The sequence below is a fragment of the Triticum urartu genome, chromosome 2A (genome assembly GCF_056163025.1).
Source record: "Triticum urartu cultivar PI428250 chromosome 2A, HENAU_Tu73, whole genome shotgun sequence".
Lineage (NCBI taxonomy): Eukaryota > Viridiplantae > Streptophyta > Magnoliopsida > Poales > Poaceae > Triticum > Triticum urartu.
The window spans coordinates 244,419,481-244,444,602 of NC_141874.1; positions in this window are offsets into that span (position 1 = coordinate 244,419,481).

Genomic DNA, 25,122 nt, shown 5'->3' on the forward strand with positions numbered 1-25,122 from the left:
ACATTGAAGACAATGGTGGTTTATGAAGATATTCATATTGAAGACAATGACATGAGAAGACTCCCTATGAAGCTTTTGAAACTCGAAGACCTAGATCCTTCGTAGTTTTATTTCATTCATGTTGCGTCATAGGAACCACCGTACTGCTAAGTGGGGTCGAAGAGAACCAGTCAGAATGACTGAAGTGATGCCTAATTCAAATCCTATGTCTTCGAGGGAAGCCTATGAGAAAAAATCTTGTCCAGAGTCAGACAAGTCAGCTTTACTTGTAGCCCAAGTAAAGTTGCCGTGTGAGTTCGAAATCCGACCGTTGGTACACGTGTCAGTTCCTTAGTGACCCAGGGTCATTTCGGACAGATCAGGTCGGGTTGCCAAGTTGCTATAAATAGTCCACCCCCACAACCATAAATGGTTGGCTGCTCAGATTTCAGCGCACGGCTTTTGTGTTTGAGAGCAACCCACCTCGAAGCCTTTGAAAGAAAAATTCCCAGTGAGGAGAAAAGCCCTAACCACCCAGAGCCAGAGTAAATTGGGCATCACTTAAGTCTTCGTGTCTGTGTGATTTGAAGACTTATTACACTTGAGGACTGTGCATCCTCCAGACGGTTAGGCGTCACGTTCTGAGCATCCAAGAGAAATTGTGGATTGCCAGTGAACGAAGTCTGTGAAGGTTTGGGAGTCTACCTTGAAGACTTACCAGAGTGATTGGGCGAGGTCTGTGTGACCTTAGCTCAAGGAGAAAACGGTGAGGACTGGGTGTCTTGGACTAAGTGTCCTTGACTGGGTGTCCGGGACTGTGTGTCCTTCGGTTTAAATACCTAGCCGCTCCAACCAGACGTACAGTTGTCACAGCAACTGGAACTGGTCCAACAAATCATTGTCTTCAACGTGTCACTGGTTTCATCTTCACTTCCCTTCATTTACAGTTGTTCATTGTGAAGCCATTGCATGCTTGCTTTATCTTTTGTCTTCACAACATGAATGTATGATCTGTTCGGCTTCATAACTTCTTCCTACCTGATCCTTATTACACTGAAGCTGTTTGTCATTGCGCTTTAACTCTATTGAATACATGACCATGGCTGCCCTAGTGTAATCTAACTTCCGCTGCATAGTAATAGGCATAATATTCACTGTTTGTCTTCATAACTCTCACGTTTTGAAGTCTTTCATAAAAATCGCCTATTCACCCCCCTCTAGTCGATATAACGCACTTTCAATTGGTATCAGAGCAAGGTGCTCCCTTGTTCTGTGTGATTCGGTTTAACCACCTGGAGTTTTAGCTATGTCGACTGCAGGGATAATCAAAGTCTCCGCTGCTTGTCCCGTCTTCGATGGAACTGAATATCCCTACTGGAAGAATAAGATGCGCATGCATCTTGAAGCCATTGACATCGACCTATGGTATGTCGTCGAAAACGGCGTTCCCAAGGCTGGAGAAGGTGTCACTGCTGCTGATGTCAAGAAGTTCGTTCAACTGGACTCTACTGCCAAGAATATCATCTGTGGTCATCTGACCAAAGGACAATATGGCCGTGTGAGTGCCTTGAAGACATCCAAACTGGTCTGGGATTGGCTCTCCAAAGTGAATGAAGGCATATCAACCCAGAGAGATCAAAGAATCAGTGTCCTTCGCAATCTCTTCAACCGCTTCAAACGAAATGACAATGAGAATGTCCAGCACACCTTTGATCGGCTCACTGACATCACAAATGAGCTTCAAGCCCTCGGCGCTATTGAGATCACCAAACATGAAATCTTCAAGACACTGCTGAGATCACTTGATAGTTCGTTTGACATTCTGGCCCTGATGATTCAAGAACGTCCTGATTTCAAGACACTCGATCCGTCTGACATACTTGAGAGGCTCAACACACATGAGTTTCAGCTTTCTGAGAAAAGAGATATCTACGGTCCAAACTTTGGGCGAACTCGTGCCTTGAAGGCAAAAGCTGTCTCCTCATCTGAAGAAGAATCTGACTGCAGTTCTGATGATCCTGAAGACATTGGAAGAGAACTTGCAATGCTAGTGAAGAAATTCCAAAAATTCACTAAGAAGAAAGGCTTCAGGAAATCCTCACGATCAAGCTCAAGGAATTATGAAGCTTCTGCTCATGACTACAAGAAGAAAACATGTCACAAGTGCAAGAAAACTGGACACTTCATCTCTGAGTGTCCACAGTGGGAAAATGAGAACAGAAGGAAGAAGAAGAGCAAGGAATATGATTCTGACGACGAGAAGAAGAAGAAATACTCAAAGTCTTCTTCCAAAACTTCATCAAAGTCTTCATCACACAAGAAGAGCTCATCTGGCAAGGCACGTGCGTTTGTTGGAAAGGAGATGGATTCAGAGGAGGAGTCCGCATCTGAGGAGGCAGAGGTGGAGTCTGAGGAGGAGTCTGATTCTGGCATTGCGAGTCTGGCTACAGCATACGTCGCCAAGTCCATCTTCAATACTGAAGACAATGACTGCATCACCGACACCGACGCAAATGACAAGAACGACTCCACTCCTACCTACTGCTTCATGGCACGCGGTGCCAAGGTAAACACACGCACTACTCGCTATGAAACATCAAGTGATGATGACTCTGAATGTGATTCAAAACCTAGCTACAAAACACTTGCTAAAATTGCAACTGAACAACAGAAAGCTATGGAACATATTCAAAAATTGTTAGACAGAAGCGATGGTCTGTTGGGTGCTGAAATGACTCGATCTGAATCCTTAATTGAAGACATAAAAAACCTTCACGTTAAGTATCAGGAACTTGAAGATCGTTATGATACTCTCTCAACAACTCATGAAAAGCTTTCCTATGATTATCTTCAAAGGAAGCAAGAACTTGAGAAATTGAGAGTGGCTCATGAAGATCTTCAAAAGGAAAACGAGTCACTTCGCGCTGAACAGATCAGTCCCGCTCAGGAAGGATTTGAACCACCATGTCTTAAATGCATTGAGCGTGATAATGCTGCTTCTGTTGCTGAATGTTCCACTGCTACTGCTGTTGCAATATCTTCAACTGTTGATGTGGTAACTAACCCCTCTGCTGAGGATACCACTGCTATTGCTGATGAGGATGCTAGGTTGAAGACATTGCTTGAAACAGGGATGTACAAAATTCTTAAAGGACATCAGACATTATGTGATGTCCTCAAGAAGCAGATTCTGAACCGAAACCCTAGGAAAGAGGGTGTTGGGTTCATAAGGAAAATAAATGTAGATGGCTCTTACTGGAAACCTGAGTAGTACCCCAAAACCACATGGGTTGCTGCAAAGGAAACTTCAGCAGATCCATCCAATTTATCTGGCTTCACATGTGCTAACCCCACTATCATTGATGAATCCTTTGATGCAAACTATAAACTGTTTAAGAATCAGAATGGTGAAGTGTTTGCCAGGTACATTGGTACTAACTGCAGGAATGGACCGCCTATGAAGAAGATCTGGGTTCCAAAAAAGTGTCTGGAAAATCTTCCTGTGAATGTCTTCATGACACCTCACTTGAAGAAGACAAACCTCAGACCAAAGGCTTCATATGGTCCAAAGGCTTCATACAATCAGAGGACTCACCTGAGTCACACTAATGCAAATGTTTTGCAGGGAAACCATACTCAGGCATATGAATATGAGAGCGGTTCATCAAACCACCATGTTCATATGACCAAAAATTATTCTGCTTATCCCTATGAGTATTATTGTCCACCTGCAAGACTGTTTGCTAAGGCTTCAAAGCCAAAATTCTCAGATGTTGCACTTAGACTTATTGCTTCTAAGCCACCCTTGAAGATGTGGGTGGTTAAAAAAGCTTAACTCTCTTTTGCAGGGAAAGGTCTCCAGCAGAAAAACAAAATTTTCTGACGCTATTGCTTGGGACCTTAAAAATCTTGTAGGGCGCAAGATAAAATGCCCGAATGGCATCATTATGTACTTCGTTCCAGAATCGCATGCTACTCTTCCTATTAGTCCAAATATGGATCTAAGTTTTCATAACCCACTGGTTCGTCAAATGTTTTTGCTTCACAATTCTCTCTGTGAAGCCTATCCCCCTAACTGCACTGTAGGGTACGACACCAGCGCCTTCAAAGTCTTTAGAATGGATTATTGACAGTGGGTGTACAAATCACATGACTGGCAAAAGAAGCCTTCTTATGGACTCAAGCTTACATCCATTCGACAAGAGCCACATCACATTTGCTGACACTGGTAAAAGTAAGGTATTGGGTCTAGGTAGAGTTGCAATCTCAAAGGATCAACACATGGATAAAGTCATGCTTGTTGAATCCATTGGCTTCAACTTAATGTCTGTCTCAATGCTTTGCGATTTGAACATGATCGTGATGTTTGGAAAATATCGTTGCCTAGTACTAATGGAATCTGACAAGTCCCTAGTGTTTGAAGGGTATCGGAAAGATGATTTGTATGTGGTAGATTTCTCGGCAGGGCCACAACTTGCAGTATGTCTTCTTGCAAAAGCTTCAGAATGCTGGCTTTGGCATCGGAGGCTTGGGCATGCTGGCATGAGGAACCTCCACACCCTTGCAAAGAAGAAGCATGTCATAGGCATCGAGGGCGTCAAGTTCAAGAAAGATCACTTATGCGGTGCCTGTGAAGCAGGGAAGATGACAAGGGCAAAACATCCTTCGAAGACAATCATGACTACTACTCAACCCTTCGAACTGCTCCACATGGATCTTTTCGGTCCCACTCACTACTCAACTTTTACTACTACTGCTTGCCTCTATGGCTTTGTCATTGTTGATGATTACTCTAGATATACTTGGGTGCACATAATCCTTTACAAGACTGAAGTGCAGGATGTCTTCAGACGCTTCGCAAATGGAGCTATGAACAATTTTGGCGCCAAGATAAAGCACATCAGAAGTGACAATGGCACCGAATTCAAGAATACTGGCCTTGATACATATCTGGACACCTTGGGCATCACACATGAATTCTCAGCTCCATACACGCCACAGCAGAATGGCGTCGTCGAACGCAAGAACAGAACACTCATTGAGATGGCCAGAACAATGCTAGATGAATACAAGACTCCAAGAAAATTCTGGACTGAAGCCATTGATACTGCATGCCATATAATCAATCGTGTTTATCTTCACAAGCTTCTGAACAAGACATCCTATGAACTCCTAACTGGCAAGAAGCCAAATGTCAGTTATTTCAGAGTATTTGGCGCAAAATGCTGGATCAAGGACCCACACCACACCTCAAAGTTTGCTCCAAAGGCACATGAAGGCTTCATGCTTGGATATGGAAAGGACTCGCACTCCTACAGAGTCTTCAATCTCTTCCACTACAAAGTGGTTGAAACAGTGGATGTGCGATTTGATGAAACCAATGGATCACAAAGAGAGCAATTGCCAAATGTGCTAGATGAAGTTCCAGCAAATGAATCAATCAAGCTTATGGGAACTGGAGAAATTGTACCTTCTGAAGCTCAACCTGAAGAAGAACTTATCATCTCAGCCCCTGATCCACATGAAGACAATGCTCAGACTGAAGATATACCTTCAAATGACCACATAGATCAGCAAGAGCAAAGTCTTCGCACCACACACCCTCGTGTTGCAAATGAAGTACAAATTGACAAAATACTGGACAGCATCAATGCACCTGGTCCACTCACTCGTTCAAGGGCAACTCAGCTAACAAACTTCTGTGGGCATTTCGCATTCGTCTCAATATCAGAACCCAAGAAAGTTGAAGAAGCCTTCATGGAACCTGAATGGATTCAAGCTATGCAAGAAGAGCTTCAACAGTTTGAGCTGAATAATGTATGGGAACTGGTTAAGCGCCCTGATCCAAGGAAGCACAACATAATAGGCACCAAATGGATATACCGCAACAAGCAAGATGAGCATGGTCAAGTTGTCAGAAACAAAGCTCGTCTAGTTGCTCAAGGATATACTCAAGTGGAGGGCATTGACTTCGATGAAACATTTGCTCCTGTGGCTAGGCTTAAAGCCATACGCATACTGCTGGCCTATGCAAATCATCATAACATACTTCTATATCAAATGGATGTGAAAAGTGCCTTTCTCAATGGCAAGATTGAAGAAGAAGTGTATGTTGCACAACCACCTGGCTTTGAAAATCCAAAACATCCTGATATGGTATACAAGCTCAACAAGGCACTGTATGGCCTCAAACAAGCCCCTAGGGCCTGGTATGATACACTCAAGTACTTTCTGAAAAGCAAAGGCTTCATACCTGGTTCTCTGGATCCCACTCTTTTCACGAAGACATATGATGGTGAACTGTTTGTGTGCCAAATATATGTGGATGACATTATCTTCGGCTGCACCAATCAGAAGTATAGTGAAGAGTTTGGATACATGATGCAAGAGCAATATCAGATGTCCATGATGGGGGAGCTGAGGTTCTTTCTCGGTCTTCAAATACGGCAACAACGCAACGGCATCTTCATATCTCAAGAGAAATATCTTAAAGAGTGCCTGAAGAAGTTCGGTATGCAAGACTGCAAAGGCTTCACAACATCAATGCCAGCCAAGCATCATCTGGGTCCCGACGACAATGGTAAAGAGTTCGATCAAAAGGTATATCGCTCCATGATTGGGTCTTTGCTTTATTTATGTGCATCTAGGCCAGATATCATGCTTAGTGTTTGCATGTGTGCTCGATTTCAAGCGACACCAAAGGAGTCGCATCACTTAGCTGTGAAGCGAATTCTTCGATATTTGGCTCACACCCCAACTCTAGGATTATGGTATCCAAAGGGCTCAGAGTTTGATCTGGTTGGATTTTCGGATGCTGATTATGCTGGTGACAAAGTTGATCGCAAATCTACATCAGGCACATGTCATTTTCTGGGACGATCACTTGTATGTTGGTCTTCAAAGAAGCAGAACTATGTATCTCTCTCCACTGCTGAATCTGAATACATTGCTGCTGGATCTTGCTGCGCTCAGCTTCTGTGGATGAAGCAAACACTCTAGGATTATGGCATTCATCTGAAGCAAGTGCCACTTTACTGCGACAACGAAAGCGCCATCAAGATTGACAACAACCCAGTTCAGCACTCGAAGACAAAGCACATTGAAATTCGTCATCACTTTCTCAGAGATCATGTTGTGAAGGAAGACATTGATATCATACACGTCAACACTAAAGAGCAATTGGCAGATATCTTCACAAAGCCCTTGGATGAGAAGAGATTTTGCAAGTTACGGTGTGAGCTAAATATCTTGGAATCCTCAAATGTCCTGTGATCAGGCACACATCCTAACACTTATGCATATTGATGACTTAGATGTGCAACACACGAAGTAGCGTATATCTTCAATCAATGAAGACATACATTCTAAGTGTGAATACATTAATATGGAATTTGATTTCGGAGCGCCACGATAATTGTGCGCCGTGTCTGGGTCTAATACTTCCTATACGGTGGGTAATGCCACCACCAAATGTTCCATTTTGAAGTGTTTCTCTCATGGCGTTACCTCTCAATGTCTTCACAATTGGTTTGGTTTCATTCTCTGTATGTTTTCATGATTATCTTCACTGCGTTGATTATATAGATATATATGTACTGATGTTCAGTCCTCTACAGCATTCACTTATAGCTATGTCTTCTTGGTTGAATCTTTTTGAACTAAGTGAATGTGATCGGACCCTAACCTCTCTATGCTTTCTATCTCAAACTCTATCTCTCCAAGTCATATGCATTCTGTTGAAACTGTCGAATGTCTTCACTGTGTCCTTGTCAGCCGAAGACATTAAGACAACCATAAAAGTCCGTTTTTAATGCTCATTCCTCCACATAAGATCCGGAGAAGAAGGAACGACCGCCCGACAATTTAGGCGTGCGTGGGACATGGAACAAATCCCAATCTTCCTCTAACTGGCCACGCGTGCCTCAAATGCGAACCGCCAGGGGTACCTGCGTAATAGCGCAATGCCGCCTCTATCCCTATAAATACACGATTCACTGCGGTCATTATCTCCTTCTTCCACCCTCGCACGAACCCTAGCGCCACCGCTAGCACTCGACGACGCCGGCGACGAAGCGCTTCACTGCCGCAACCTCTCCGACGCCGTTTTCACGCCGACAGCAGACATCGCTCTCTCCGCCGTCGCCGTAGGTGTCTTCCGTTGCCAAGTTAGGGCACGGAGGATCGAACTGCTCGGCCTCAACTCTCACTTCGTCTAGCAGTTCCAAGTGTGGTAAATAAAACCTCCTTTTACAGCTTCTTTTGATCCTACAGTTCAGTCACTTTCTGCCATAAGAAGTTTCTCTTCACACCAGTTAAATCTCTCGCTGCATCTCATAACATGCCTAGTATATTCACTTGTGGTTCATAAAGTAGTTAGATTCCTCACTTGTACTGATCTATGGGTTCGTACAAATCTGGAACCAACCTCTTATCTATAAGTGAATGTCTTCGCATAATGAGGTCAATGTCTTCTAAACCGATTTATCTTCAAAATCTTCTGAGAATGCATATGACCTCTTCCCCTTCCCTCGCACCTTAATGCTGTCACAGGTACATGTCCGTGGGAGAATCCTTTGGTTCTCATAGTCTGCATTCATTTGCAGAGTACTTGCAGCATCACATCAACTCGCCTGAAGCCAGTTCTAGCAAAAGGAAGCCTTTGAAGCCTTTGAACATCTTGAAGCCTTCCAAGTTATTCATGGCTTCAGAAACAGCAGCAAGGAAGGGAGGCAGACAGCGACGTGGTGGAACGTCCAAAGATCTTCCTGATGAATTGGCAGAGATGTACAAAACTGATCCTGAAGAAAGCTATGGTCAGCGCAAGACACGAATCCAATGGATTCGAAGATATTGGGCAGAGCAATGGTTCCACTACCGCTTCGTCACTCAGGAATATGCGGAGAAGTGCGCCATCAAGAGACCGTGGGGAGATGTACTATACAAAAATCTCGTACCCAGGTCCAGAGACGAAGCCATTGCTCAAGGATTCTATCCATGCATGGTGAGAGGACCACAGCCAGCTGAGGCACATCCGTCATCACTTCTCTGGTGCCGCGATGATAATCTCTTCAAGCGCAACTTTCAGTTTGCACAACAGTCAGCGAAGATAAACAAGAAAAAGTTTGGGCTTGACTTCAACCCTGGTCCCTCCTCACCAAGGGCAGATGGCACACGCAACGCCGATCCCAATATCATCGGGCCGTATGCCAATCTTGCAGGCCTCATCACTCGCATCCTAGTCCAAGGGACCGCTGTGAATGACCCTCCAGCAGATACTGAGTCAGATGATGCCCCTGCTGCTCCGAAGCCAAAGCAGAAGAAGCCAAAAGCACCAAAAGCTTCAAAGCCAGCCGCTTCTCCCAAGATCGCAAGAGTGAAGCCTTTGGTAACTGCACCTCCTGAAGCCAGTGTGCAGTCAGAAGGATTATCACGAGTGTCCAAGCCCCAAGAAGCCAAGAAGCCTCAGCCACTCACAGGCAAAGAGCTCACAGCTGCTGACATTCTGCGCTGCGAAGCCATTGATCTCTCAAGCGATGAAGATCTTGGAGATGATGCTCTTGAGCAGCTCATCAAGAGCAAGGAGGAGGCTGAAATCTTCAACAATCTGCCTCGGTTTGATGTCGCCATCATCCACAACTTCATCGATGAATGGTTTGACACACCAGACATAAGCTTCAATGATCTGCAGCTACCCATAGGCCTCAGCGTTGCCTTTCAAGGTGCAATCGCTTCAGAACTTGCAATAGCCCAGCGAATTGTAGAACTCAAGCAGAAAATTGATTATGAAAAGGCTCAGTTCAAGAAGCACGTGGCAAAGCTCAGTGTGCAAGAAGTGAAAAACTTCAAAATCATGTTGCATGAGCTGAAAGAGAGCTTCCTGAAGACGCGTGCTGAAGCTCAAGGCTCGCGAGAACGCATGAAGACTTTGGCTGATCACTGCGTGCAAGCCTACAATGAGGCAGAAAAGCGCAAGGCACTTGGACGTCCCGGCATTGACCCCAGGATGGCCGCGAAGAAGAAAAAGAAGGCGGCTGTGCCCGAACCTGAAGCGCCAAGGTCAGAAACTTCTCCGATTGTCTTCCCCGCTGCAACGACTGGCTCGAAGCCAAAGAGTCGATCAACCGCCTCACAGCACAAGAAGACACGGACTGCAGAGGCTGAAGCTAAGAAGAGAAAACATTCTGAAGCCTCTCCTTCTGAACCCATCATCAAGAAGCGCAAGACCAAGAAATCTCGGGCTGCTCCCACAGAGCCCCTGATAGTTGAACCACTCTGCGTCCGCTATCCTGACGCAGATCGTCAGATGACAGTGCATGAGCCTGGCTACATAGAGGCTCCGCACGCTGAAGACATTCCAGCAGCCAACCCTAATGCTGCTGAAGACATTGGTCCCCAAGACAATGTGCAAGGTGATGCAGCCCTTCCTCAGCTTGAGACAAGCGAACAGATCAGTATTGGTCGTCCATTGACGCCAATCACACAAGATGCGTCGTGGGCAGATCTCCCACAGGAGGAAGATGAGCCCCAACCCACTGCAACTCCACCGGCGCCTACCCTCCATAGGCTTCGCAGAGGGCCAAGGGCTCAGGCTGTTGAAGACATTCCGGCTGCATCAGCCGAAGAGCAAGCAGAAATACCACGAGCTCCAACTCCCCCGCACCAACAAGAAGCAGTTCTCAAGGAGAACGTGCCTGAAGCTGAAAATGTTGAGGCTGCCACAAACAACGCCGAAGCAAATGTGGAGCCCTCCCCAACAACAGCTTCAGAAGACACCGAAGCTACTGCTCCTGAACATTCTGTGCCTGAGTCTGCTGCCGGACCACAATTCCACTATCATATTGCGCACAGGCCCCAGGTCCAGAAGCCGATTCCACGACTACCAAGGTTCCCAGGTCCTGCATCAGCTCCTGGTTCCTTCAACATCAACGACTTCAGGGCAGATAACACGTTTTTCGACCGCTCCAAGAACCCTTATTCAAGGGAACGGATTGTATCAGATAGGTTCTGGAGCCATCAACAGCGCAGCTATTATTCATGCATCCTCTACAACCAAGGCCGCATCTTTCCTCACAAGCACCTTGAGGTTGAAGCTGTTGCAGGTCTGCCTGGTCTGGAAGAAGCACTGGATTGCTTCAAGCAAGTGGGTTTGCTGCCATTTATCACTGACGAAGAGCACTGGAACGAAGAGCTTCTGCTCCAGTTCTATGCCACTTTGCATATCAAAGGCTATAACAGAGATCCGAAGACATGGATCCTGGAGTGGATGACAGGCAATATCCATCATGAAGCCAATGCTTTCGACCTAATTGAGCTTACCGGCCTTCCCACTCCTGGCGAATTCTTTGAAGAAGGGTGCCAACTCCATGCTGAAGCCATTGAGAGCATATTTCAGCGTCCTGAGCCAGATATGAGTCAGATGCTCTCAATGATGAAGCCATTTCCTCCAAATGCACCCTATCCAACTAGGTTCTTTGTTGAAGACTTAGAGTACCTGCCCAGAACAATATATCACATCATAAGGCGGACTCTCTGGCCAGTCAAGGGACACTCTCGATATGCAACGATTGATGGTGCAATGAAGACTCTCATCTTCTGCATTCTTCATGGCAAATGCTTCAATGCACAGGATCTCTTCATCCGTCAATTTGCTGCGTCTGCTTCAGAACTATTTGGCTTAAAGTCTTATGCTCCTTGGGTTATGAGGCTAATCAAGCTTCACTCTGCAATCTCCTATCAACCCTCAGCCCGCAATCATAGGATATTTTTGCCCGATATGGACACATCTGCTGAAGCAATATATCCAGAGCCGGCCAAGCAACCACTAAGTCTTCAGAATGCAGAACACCAGAGCTTCACTCAAAATATTGAAGGTGTTGAAGCTCTCTCTCGCGTGTATCCAATGGCTGGCACCACACGTGCCCCTGCCTCAACTGAAGCCACCAACAGCACAGCTGCAAAGAGACCCAAGAAGCGCACTCGTGCACTCAATGACAGAGAGCTTCTTGTGGCGCTTCACCAAAAGCAAGATAGGCATCACAACTGGCTCAAGAGGCAGATGAGAAGCATCATGCAAGACGTCAATCGCCTCAGAAATATGGCAACCAAGAATGCACTTGTCACACACGAGACCTGTCGCCGCACTTGGAAGGGCCTCACCATGATGTGCCCTGAAGCTGAACTGCATGAGGATGGCTTCACAGAGCACTTCAAATTTGACTCCACGCCTCCAAGAAGAGCGGTGATGCGCAGCACACCATCACTTGAAGAGTCAGAGTTCTCTTCTTCTGCTGCCACCGTGTCTGCCCGGATTATTGAAGAAGAAGACGATGCGACATCATCTCCACCTGCTTCAACGCGCGTCGAATCTGCACCAAGCACGTCTGCACCGCCACCAAACAACTCCACCGACCCTGCTGCGCCTGGGAACGCGTAGAAACCTCTATGTCTTCAAACCTTTTTGGTCATCACTGACAAAAGGGGGAGAAGCATATGATGGTTATAGTCTTCAAGCGGGTCACTATGGGCGGGTGTCTTCATATCTTGCTACATTTTGCTTCGTGCTTACAACTCCCGTTTTTGCTACATTAGCTTCCTTGAGTTGTAACACTTAGCCTTGATGGCCGTCTGCTACCTGCTTGTCACTCCGTTATGCGAAGATAAATTCCGCATGTGCGACGATAAATTCCGCACTCATCTCATTCTGCAGACGTCCATTTTCCATTATGCATGTCATTATCTTCATATACTTTCACATGCATAGTGGATTGTCATAAGTTGAAGTGGATCTCCACAAGTACAACCTGCCATGTGCATTTGCATTCAAGAAGCAAATTACTTATATGCACATCTTCAGGGGGAGCCCTTGCAACTTATGAAGACAAATTCCTTTACAATTTCACAAATTATGTTTCCCGTTGAAAACTTCAACTAGTTTGTCATCAATCACCAAAAAGGGGGAGATTGTAAGTGCATCTAGTGCCACCCCTAGTTGGTTTTGGAGTATTGACGACAAACCTAGTTGAGGGACTAATGTGTTTGTGAGAATTGCAGGAAAACACAGGTAGAAGTCCCTCATTGATTCGGTTTTATTACCAGAGATGACCCTAAAAATGTACGAAGACATTGAAGACAATGGTGGTTTATGAAGATATTCATATTGAAGACAATGACATGAGAAGACTCCCTATGAAGCTTTTGAAACTCGAAGACCTAGATCCTTCGTAGTTTTATTTCATTCATGTTGCGTCATAGGAACCACCGTACTGCTAAGTGGGGTCGAAGAGAACCAGTCAGAATGACTGAAGTGATGCCTAATTCAAATCCTATGTCTTCGAGCGAAGCCTATGAGAAAAAATCTTGTCCAGAGTCAGACAAGTCAGCTTTACTTGTAGCCCAAGTAAAGTTGCCGTGTGAGTTCGAAATCCGACCGTTGGTACACGTGTCAGTTCCTTAGTGACCCAGGGTCATTTCGGACAGATCAGGTCGGGTTGCCAAGTGGCTATAAATAGTCCACCCCCACAACCATAAATGGTTGGCTGCTCAGATTTCAGCGCACGGCTTTTGTGTTTGAGAGCAACCCACCTCGAAGCCTTTGAAAGAAAAATTCCCAGTGAGGAGAAAAGCCCTAACCACCCAGAGCCAGAGTAAATTGGGCATCACTTAAGTCTTCGTGTCTGTGTGATTTGAAGACTTATTACACTTGAGGACTGTGCATCCTCCAGATGGTTAGGCGTCGCGTTCTGAGCATCCAAGAGAAATTGTGGATTGCCAGTGAACGAAGTCTGTGAAGGTTTGGGAGTCTACCTTGAAGACTTACCAGAGTGATTGGGCGAGGTCTGTGTGACCTTAGCTCAAGGAGAAAACGGTGAGGACTGGGTGTCTTGGACTAAGTGTCCTTGACTGGGTGTCCGGGACTGTGTGTCCTTCGGTTTAAATACCTAGCCGCTCCAACCAGACGTACAGTTGTCATAGCAACTGGAACTGGTCCAACAAATCATTGTCTTCAACGTGTCACTGGTTTCATCTTCACTTCCCTTCATTTACAGTTATTCATTGTGAAGCCATTGCATGCTTGCTTTATCTTTTGTCTTCACAACATGAATGTATGATCTGTTCGGCTTCATAACTTCTTCCTACCTGATCCTTATTACACTGAAGCTGTTTGTCATTGCGCTTTCACTCTATTGAATACATGACCATGGCTGTCCTAGTGTAATCTAACTTCCGCTGCATAGTAATAGGCATAATCTTCACTGTTTGTCTTCATAACTCTCACGTTTTGAAGTCTTTCATAAAAATCGCCTATTCACCCCCCTCTAGTCGATATAACGCACTTTCAAGGAGTAGGGTTTTACCTCCATCGAGAGGGCCCGAACTTGGGTAAAAACATCGTGTCCCTTGTCTCCTGTTACCATCCGCCTAGACGCGCAGTTCGGGACCCCCTACCCGAGATCCGCCGGTTTTGATACCGACATTGGTGCTTTCATTAAGAGTTCCTCTATGTCGTCGCAATCAGGAAGGATGCCTCTTCCCGTCTTTAAAGACGGCACCGTTGCTAAGGGAGCTTTGGCTGTCGGCCAAACTCTCCGGCTCGGCGGTTTTCTTATGACCGCCTGTTCGGCTGTTGCACCGACGATGACCTCTTGGGTCATCAAAAGCAATCTTCACGTCAGCTCGGAACTCGCCGAGCAGTTAGATCCAATGGAGCTCTCTTCCGTAAACGAGCTCTTGGATCGCATCGCCGCCCTAGGGGTCACTACGGATTACGACCAGGTTGGGCTTAAACCCGATCTAAGAGAAATTAACTCTCCCCAGGCCACCCACCACGTCGCCGTGGTAGAGGTGTAGTGCGGCGACCCTTCATCTATTCTAAGGACTAGTTACGTCCGAATTCCTGACCCCTCCAAGCCGGATACCCGCGGAGGGGAGGATGTAACTCGAGACGTGAGCTTAAAATCAGGCAACGGGCTAGACTCATTGGACAACATCCAAGAATCCGGACCTCAGAGTTCGGAAGCTCTTCGGCCTCTGAATCTTAGATTGGGCGAGGTTTCAGAATCAACGCCACCCACCCACCCTAACATAAGCAATCTTTCCCAAATCAGGAAAAAGCCCGAGGAAACAGTACATCATTACTGGGCCAGATTCCCCCTGGTTATGAACAGGATAAAGGATTGCCGTGAGGGAGACGCAATATCAATCTTCTGCAGTAATTGCACGGACGAGGGAATCCTTAACGCCATAAGTCGTCATGATATTACACGCTTCGCTGACTTGGCGTCCATAGTACAAAAGTACTATGCGATGGAAAGTGCCTGGAAAACCGAAATAAAATTTTGGGATAATCCGGCCTTGAATAGCAATCCCGTCCGAACTAAGAGGGTGCATCATCATAAGACACCCGGGTTAAACACCAAAAAACCAAAACCCTCTACAGAGCATGGAACCGTACTGGAAAGATGGCTTGATGGACCCTGTAAAATTCACAGTACAGAGGACGCCACACCAACTCACAGCCTTAGAGCATGTTGGATACTCCGGCAGGTGGCCAAAATTGGGGAGGACCTCTTAATTTCGGAGGCCACAGAAAACCACCCCGGAGACTCTAGTACCGTTCTCACAGTCTTCGAGACCTTCGCATCAAATAATACGCGAAAAAGAACACTCCGCAGCCTTGCCGAAGTCTATCAAGTAGCAACAATAAACCCATGGAGCGACACGGCTATTACCTTCAACGCAAGTGATGAACCTAAATTCCGAACAGCCCGAGCACCAGCCTCATTGGTCCTCAGTCCGATAGTGGACGGCTTTCGCCTCACCAAGGTACTCATGTATGGAGGCAGCGGATTGAACCTCATTTATGAGGAAACTCTTCAAAAAATGGGACTAGACTGGAGCCGCGTTGAGCGAAGTAGCACAACCTTTAGAGGAATAATCCCCAGTCGGGAAGCGCGCTGCACAGGAAAAATCACACTAGATGTGGTGTTCGGCACACCGGATAATTACAGATTCGAAGAGGTCACATTTCAGGAGGCCCCGTTCAGCAGCGGATATCACGCCCTACTAGGGCGGGAAGCATTTACAATTTTCCAAGCAATACCCCATTACGGGTACATAAAGCTCAAGATGCCCAGGCCGAACGGTATTATCACTCTCGCTAGTGATCCGAACATAGCACTCCGCACCGAAAACAAGACAGCCGCATTAGCCCTGGAGGCACTATCCGAAGCCTTAGCAGCTGAGGAACTGACTGCGCTGCGCTCCACAGTTAACAGGGATGATGTGATACTCGACAAGAGATCCAAGTCCACATCCTTTAAGCCAGCAGACGAAATAGTCAAGTTCTAGGTCCATCCAACGGACCCCAATAAAACAGCATCCATCGGGGCATGATTAAACCCTGATATGGATGCCGCACTGCGAGAATTTCTAGTGAAAATTGGGACATCTTCGCCTGGCACCCTTCAGACATGCCAGGAATCCCACGCAGGCTGGCCGAACACAGCTTAAATATCCTAAAAGGATTCAAACCTGTCAAACAAGCCCTTCGACATTTTTCCGAACCCAAGAGACAGGCTATGGGAGAGGAGCTAGCCAAGCTATTGGAGGCCGGATTCATTAGAGACATAAAACACCCGGACTGGCTAGCAAACTTGGTGATGGTACCAAAGAAGGACAAATCCTGGCGCCTGTGTGTCGATTTTAAAGACCTTAACAAGGCTTGCCCAAAGGATCCCTTCCCCCTCCCCCGTATCGATCAAATTATCGATGCCACCACAGGACACGATTCGTTGTGTTTCCTCGACGCATACTTCGGTTACCATCAAATTAAGATGGCAGAATCAGACCAAGTCGCAACAACATTCATCACACCATACGGCCCATTCTGCTTCAACACAATGCCCTTCGGGCTGAAAAACGCCGGCACAACATATCAGCGCATGATTCAGACATGCCTGGCAAACCAGATCGGCAAGACAGTGGAGGCGTACGTGGATGATGTGGTCGTCAAAACAAGACATGTCGACTCTCTAGTAGACGACTTGAGGCCATTCGACAACCTCCGAAAATACGACATCAAGCTCAACCCGGAAAAATGCGTCTTCGGCGTTCCAGCCGGAAAGCTTTTGGGCTTCATTATATCCGGTAGAGGAATTGAAGCAAATCCGGCCAAGATCCGAGCTTTGTCGCAACTGGATATCCCAAAGGACCTCAAACAAATACAAAAATTAACCGGATGCGTGGCGGCTCTAAGCCGCTTTATCTCTTGCTTGGGAGAAAAGGCACTGCCCGTTAATCGCCTCCTTCGGTGCACCGAACACTTCGAGTGGACGGATGCTGCCACGGCCGGACTTGATGAAATAAAAGCCATATTGGCAACAAACCCAGTCCTGGCCGCGCCAAACACCGGCGAACCAATGCTATTGTACATTGCAGCAACCCATCAAGTTGTCAGCGCAGTACTCGTCGTCGAGCGGGAAACGGACGGACACAAACTCCCCCTTCAAAGGCCGGTCTACTACGTGTCCACTGTCCTCACTCCATGCAAATCACGGTACCCGCATTATCAAAAGATTGCATACGCGGTATTCATGGCATCCCGGAAGCTACGACATTACTTTCAAGAGTGTTCCATAACAGTAGCCTCAGAAGTACCACTCAACAATATTATCAACAACCGCGACGCAACGGGCCGGATCGCAAAATGGGCCATCGAGCTCCTCCTGTTTGATATAACCTATAAGCCACGGTGAGCTATTAAATCGCAAGTTTTGGCCGACTTCGTCGCAGAATGGACGGAGGCCGAGCTCCCTAAAGAGTACGACACATATTCAAACTGGATCATGCATTTCGACGGCTCCAAAATGTTGGCCGGACTAGGGGCTGGCGTCATCTTGACGTCCCCCACAGGAGACACAGTTCAATATGTGCTCCAGATCATGTACACGGACTCCAACAGTGCAGCCGAATATGAGGCCCTCCTACATGGTCTCCGGATGGCAGTATCCATGGGCATTCAACGCCTAGAGGTACGCGGGGACTCAAACCTCGTGATATCCCAAATAAACGGAGACTTCGATGCCAAGGATCCAAAAATGGCAGCTTACCGCAACGCCGTCCTAAAAATGTCAGCTCGGTTTGAAGGGTTGGAGTTTCATCATATAGCCTGAGAAAACAATCAGGCAGCGGACGTCCTGGCATGCATTGGAGCAAAACGCGATGCAGTCCCCCCCAACATCTTTTTAGAAAGACTGTTCAAGCCATCCGTAGCATGGGAGGGGGAACCCGCAGATAACAGCCCAGACCTAACCGCACCACTCGACGCCGAACAATCTAACATAATTGGAGGCCCTGCCACCTAAATTACACCTTCATCCCACGTAATAATGGCGGTCATCGCCCCGTGGACAGAACCGTTCCTAGCCTACCTTACTAGGCAGGAACTCCCAGAGGACCAAAACGAGGCACGCTGCATAGTGCGGCGATCTAAAGCCTATGAAGTCCACGAGGGAGAGCTTTATAAGACAAGCACTACCGGAGTCCTTCAAAGGTGCATCTCCGAAGAGGAAGGGCGGAACTTGCTGGCTGAAGTTCATGCCAGACTCGGTGGCCACCACGCTGCAGCTCGGTCCCTTGTAAGCAAGGCTTTCTGTACGGGCTTTTACTGGCCGACGGCCCGAGAAGATGCTCAGGACTTGGTCCAATGATGCGTCGGCTGCCAGCTTTTTGCAAACCAAAGCCATATGCCACCCACCGCCCTCCGAACTATCCCCATCACTTGGCCCTTCGCGGTCTGGGGGCTTGACATGGTTGGACCCCTTAAAGGCGGAACCCACAAGAAAAAATACTTACTGGTCATGGTGGATAAGTTCACCAAATGGATAGAAGCTAAGCCTGTTAAGATGGCCGAATCCGGACCTATGATAGACTTCATATCCGGGGTTGTACACCGTTACGGCGTCCCCCACAACATCATCACTGATAACGGCACAAACTTCACCTCCGACGAGGTAAAACTTTGGTGCAAAAACATGGGCATCAAGCTCGACTATGCTTCCGTCTATCACCCACAAACTAACGGCTAGGTCGAACGTGCAAATGGTCTTATCATGAGCGGCATTAAACCCAGACTAGTGCGGTCCCTCAAGGAATCTAACACGCACTGGGTAGAGGAGCTCGACTCCGTACTCTGGGGACTGCGGACCACGCCGAATCGCACCACCGGATACACACCATTCTTTATGGTGTACGGCGCAGAGGCAGTTCTGTCCTGCGACATAATTCATGACTCACCTCGAGTGCGCATGTATGAAGAAAGAGAAGCCGAGCTCGATCGGCAGGACAACTTGGACGCCTTGGAGGAGGAGCGTGACGTGGCAAAAGCCCGTTCCGCATTTTATCAACAGCAGGCTCGAAGATATCAAAGCAGAGAAGTACGGGCCAAAAATTACAATGTTGGCGAACTAGTTCTACGCCTGCCGGATAAGAAAAAGGACAAACTCAAGCCCAAGTGGGAAGGTCCATTCATAATCGACCAAGTCCTGATTGGTGGAGCGTACCGCCTGCGAGATGCGTCGGATAACCGACTGGAGCCGAACCCATGGAACGCCGCCCGTCTCCGAAGATTCTATGCCTAGCGCCGGACTCTATGTTTGTCTCCTTCCTCTGTCCATTTTTTACATTTTCCGTCTTACATTTCTCTCCTTCCCCTCTTTTCTCTTATAGCCCTTAAAGGCTCATTAAGTGATGCGCTACCCGCGCTCATTAAACCTGGGGGCTTCTTTAACAGAAGCTTATTTATATGGGCTTCACGCCCAACACATGCGTCAAACTTCCGCATGTACCTTTTCTTCACCATTATATGCATCGATATGACTTAAGTTTTGGCCAAGCTGGGTTGCCTGGCTCCTGTGCTTACCCCTACGTTCCCGATTGTTCGGCTAGGCGGTAAAGGGAGCACCTCTGCGATTGTTACTGCCGAATCAGCCGGATGTGTACCTCAGACTGGGTGAAGCCGAAAGCTAGCGTTCTTAAGGGAATATTTGGTCGGTGAACTAAAAGACGACCTTTTTTACTTATTTATATACATGCCCCCAGATGATTTTCCTGCATTTGCAGTCCGGACATGCACTTTAGGGCATGCCTCCCAGAGAAAGGAACCCCTAACGGAACTATTCTCTCTGGAAGATGTTTCTTACTAACCATGTAATATAACATAACTAGTTGGGCACTTGTCTGATAAAGCACTAATGACCCCTACGCCTGGTCTCCATGCATACCCCGGTTCGTACATAACCGGTAGGGTATTCGGACACACTCCGGACCGTTAGGTCCCGAGGTAGAAGCGAAAAGGTCGGCAATGACAAATGATCTACAATTCGGCTAGAAGGCATTACACATGTCAATTAACAATTACATAGTCACTCTAACTGATTGTATTCCTCTTCTATACCATCTAACAGGCTGTCTAATTTATAGTCCTATTGGGAATACTTTGCGGCCAATTCTACTTGGCCGTATACTAAGCTTACAGGAATGTCCTTCCCATCAGGCCCCACAGGTCCAACTTCGGCCATGTGGTTTGGGTCAGACCTCGTAAACCGGGTCTTCACCATGGCCCAGGCCTCCCTAGCACCTTGCCGGCAGGCCGATATCTTCCACAACCGGAAGCGCCGCCGAGCTCCCTTAAGCTTCTCCGCAAGCTCTCCAAGGCCCTCGGGCATGGAGTGGGACGGCCATAAGGCTTGGGCAACGCGTCGCATTGCCTGCTGAACTCGCTCGTGCAGTTGCAATAGCTCGGGAAGAAGGTCACCCGTAGAACCGGGCATCTCCTCTGCAGGACGACCTGTTAGCATACCTACAGACATTACTCTGTTAGTCGACTTCCTCGCCGAACTCTTTTTTCAAAAGATTCGCTTAAGCACTTACTAAATATGCCACGTCGAAGCTGCTAATTCTCCTTAGTGGAGTCCGACAGCTGGCCACGAACATCTCTAAGTTCAACGTCCAGCTTGGTGTTGGCATCCTGAAGATCATTCTTCTCTCGCCTCACCTTTGTCAGCGTACTCTCACCGGCCTTTAGCCGGCGTAAGAGTTGTTGTCTCTCCGGATCGAGTCCGGCGCCATCTACAATATGATTTGTCAGATTTGCACCCACGCCGCAAAATACTAATCTTTCGTAGTGTATCTTACCAGAGGGGGTCTCTTTGGGCTCCCCTGCCGCGGCTAGTGTGGCCTCCAGTTGGGCTTTGCACTCTTCCAGCTCCTGGGACAGTACGGTATTCTTCTCTGTAAGAACCTGCATAACAAATGATCCTTAAATCAGTTACTCTAACTGTTTCAAGTCTCGGGGGCTACTGGTATATATATATATATATATATATTTGACCAAAATTTTCTTACCCGTATGTCTTTTACATACTGCTCCGTGGCTCTGGCTAAACCATTTTGAGCGGCACGGAGGTACGCATCTCCTGAATTGAAGGCATCTAACGCCTCTTGGGAGAAACAAGCGTCGCGAAGAACTGTCCAGCGACGCCTTTGGTTCATGGCACTCTCCGAAAGCCTGTCCGCATCCTCTGTCGGAGGAGCGTCCGGTTTGCGCCTTGTGCTCGCCTCCGCTTCCGGGCCAGACGTTGGAGCCTGGCTGGTGGAGGCGCAATTGGCAACCTCTCCGGATATAGTCCGACGAGGTTTCTTCGTCCTGAAGATAGCACGAACGTTAATATGCCCTGAAGAAATAACACCAGGGAAATAGAGGGTGCGCTATACCTTTGCACCGGCATCTTAGTCCGGACCACATTCCTTTTTACCCCATGGGGCCCTGCGGCCCCTCGTTGGCTAGCCGCTGCAGGTTCGGCCTCCCGCCTCGGAAATCTCCCCTGCAAAACGCGGTTGTTGTCAGAAAAACTGAAATACGTGAGAATGGAATCCTTCTCAAGGGGATGAGGCTCCGATCTCTGTCACCTGGGAGGCCGGGATTAACCCTGGGTAATTAGCCGTAATGGCCACCAAGGTATTGTCCTTGCTTAGCTGATGGAACACCCCGTCAATAAGCTCCACCGATATGTCCGGATCCTCTTCGGAGTCCGGATCGAGGGACCGTTCTGGATCCTCGGGCTGTGGAGGACGGCTGTTTATATCCTTTACCTCCTGACGCAGTTCCCGCGTTGAAGTCGTTAGACTATATACTTAATCATGGGAATATAAAACAAATGGGCAAGCATAATTGTCCACTTACCCAACTTGGAGGGTTGTACATAGTAAATCCGCCCTGCGGGTTGACGCGGCGCAATTCCTCCTCTTCTCCCTTGTACAAAGAGGATAAGATCTTTACTAGAGCGACAACTGAGGCTGGCCCCTTACGACCGTAACGGGTGGCGTCATCCTCCCCATTAAAATCCCACATGGGGTGGCCTCTATATTGAAGCGGCTGCACCCCCCGCATGATGCATGCGGCCATGACTCCAATCATGGTTAGTCCGGAATGAGCCAATAGTCTTATCTGGCCCATCAGGTAAAGGACGTCTCTGTTGCTTTCTCTCTGAGAGCTCCGCGGACGCCAGCTCAAGCGTTTCTTTAATGGAGCATTGCTGAACTCAGGGAGACCAACCCGGATAGGGTCCGGTAGCGGGACATCATCTATATAAAACCATTCCGAAGGCCAGTCCTCGGACGCCTTCTTTGGGGTCCCGGATAGGTATCCGGTCCCGGCGATGCGCCACACTTTGGCTCCGCCCACTTGATATGTAGACCCCTCTTGAGAACAGGGCACCAGGCAGAATATCCTCTTCCACAGCGCGAAATGAGCCTCAACACCCAAAAATAGCTCGCAAAGGGCGGCGAAGCCCGCGATATGCAATATAGAGGCGGGCGTGAGATTGTGCAGCTGGAGGACGTAGAACTCTAGAAGCCCACGGAGAAACGGATGAACTGGAAATCCCAGTCCCCTTACTAGATAAGGGACGAAGCACACCCGCTCTCCCTTAGAGGGATTGGGGGTGCTCTCCGCTTGTTTTCCACCATTATAGGTGGCGAGTCCGGCTCGGACCGGGACCATATAAGCCTGAGGGAGAAATCCCTTGGCCTGAAGCGACACTAACTCGCTGTGCGGGACAGAGCAACTCTCCCAGTCTCCGGGTTTAGGACTGGAAGGGCGAGGGGAGGAGCTGCGACGGCTGGCCATGTTGGAATGGACCTTTGCTGGAGGTGCTCTGATGATTACTCGCGGAGAGGAGAAGGTGTGGTTTGGATATGAATCCCCATCCCGTTAAATAGGTGGCTCATTTATGCGGCTAGGGGTGTGGATGTAAAAATGCCCCGGCTTTTCGCATTCGTTTGACACGTGGAAGACGGCCATTATTGGGCGTGGAAGCCAAGGAGCGCTACATTACAAAAATCGGACATTATTCCTACAGGAACACAGAATTTGGAGAAGAACCTGCCTTGCAATGCCGAAGACAATCTGTGCGACGGATTCGTCGTCATTGAAGCCTGGTTCGGGGGCTACTGAGGGAGTCCTGGATTAGGGGGTGTTCGGATAGCCGGACTCCAGGACTATGAAGATACAAGATTGAAGACTTCGTCCCGTGTTCGGATGGGACTTTCCTTGGCGTGGAAGGCAAGCTTGGCGATGCGGATATTCAAGATCTCCTACCATTGTAACCGACTCTGTGTAACCCTAACCCTATCCGGTGTCTATATAAACCGGAGGGTTCTAGTCCGTAGGACAACTTCATCATACAACAATCATACCATAGGCTAGCTTCTAGGGTTTAGCCTCCTTGATCTCGTGGTAGATCTACTCTTGTACTACATATATCATCAATATTAATCAAGCAGGAGTAGGGTTTTACCTCCATCGAGAGGGCCCGGACCTGGGTAAAAACATCGTGTCCCTTGTCTCCTGTTACCATCCGCCTAGACGCGTAGTTCGGGACCCCCTACCCGAGATCCGCCGGTTTTGACACCGACACCGCCCCTTCCGACAAGAAGGATGCGCTGATCTGTGCTAACCAACTCTATCGAGAAGCAGTTGCAGCAGCTGCCGCCAAGGAACCTGCTCCTGCCGTTGAGGCCCTGGGAGGGAAGAAGAAGACCGGCAAGACCTCTCGCACCCACTCCGGCAAGCGCGCCTCTTTGAAGTGTTGTGCTACTGTCGAGGACGTGCCCGAGAGCTCTACCGGCAAGAGCAAGAAATCCAGGGCTGCGCCGCCAGAGACCAAGAGGGTGTCCGTCAAGGAAGATGGCACGGGAGGGGCTTTCACCATAAGCTCCACCCTCGATGGCAAATAGAAAGGCGCGCTCGTCACTTTCCTGCGGGCGAATGTCGATGTGTTTGCATGGCAAGCATCCGACATCCCCGGTGTTCCCAGGGAAGTGATTGAGCACCACCTTGCTGTCTGTCCCCATGAGCGACCCGTCAAGCAGAAGGTCAGAAAGCAAGCTTTGGAATGACATGAGTTCATCACAGAGGGGATCAGGAAATTGGAAGCAGCGGGTTTGGTGAGAGGAGTGCTCCATCCGATGTGGTTGGCCAATCCGGTGGTGGTGCGCAAGGCAAATGGGAAGTGGAGGCTATGTATTGACTACACATATATACATAAGGCTTGTCCTAAAGACCCCTTCCCGTTGCCGCGCATCGACCAGATTGTTGACTCCACAGCCGGGTGTGATCTGTTGTCATTCCTCGACGCCTACTCGGGCTACCACCAGATCTTCATGACAAGAGAAGATGAAGAGAAGACAACATTTATCACCCCATGTGGTATGTATTGCTTTTTACGGATGCCTTTCGGGTTGAAGAGTGCGGGTTCAACATTTGCAAGAGCAGTCCAAATTGGTTTTGAACCCCAGCTACATAGAAATATGGAAGCCTATATGGATGACATAGTAGTCGAAACCAAAGATAGGGCGACTCTTGTACAAGACTTAGAAGAGACGTTTGCCAACCTACAGAAGATCAACCTCAAGCTGAACCCTAAGAAGTGTGTCTTCGGTATTCCGTCCGGAAAACTTCTCGGGTTCATTGTATCGCAGCATGGGATCGAGGAAAACCCAGACAAGATCAAGGCTATCGAGCGGATTGAGGCGCCCAAGCAGATCAAGGATGTGTGTCGACTCACTGGCTGCGTTGCCGCCATG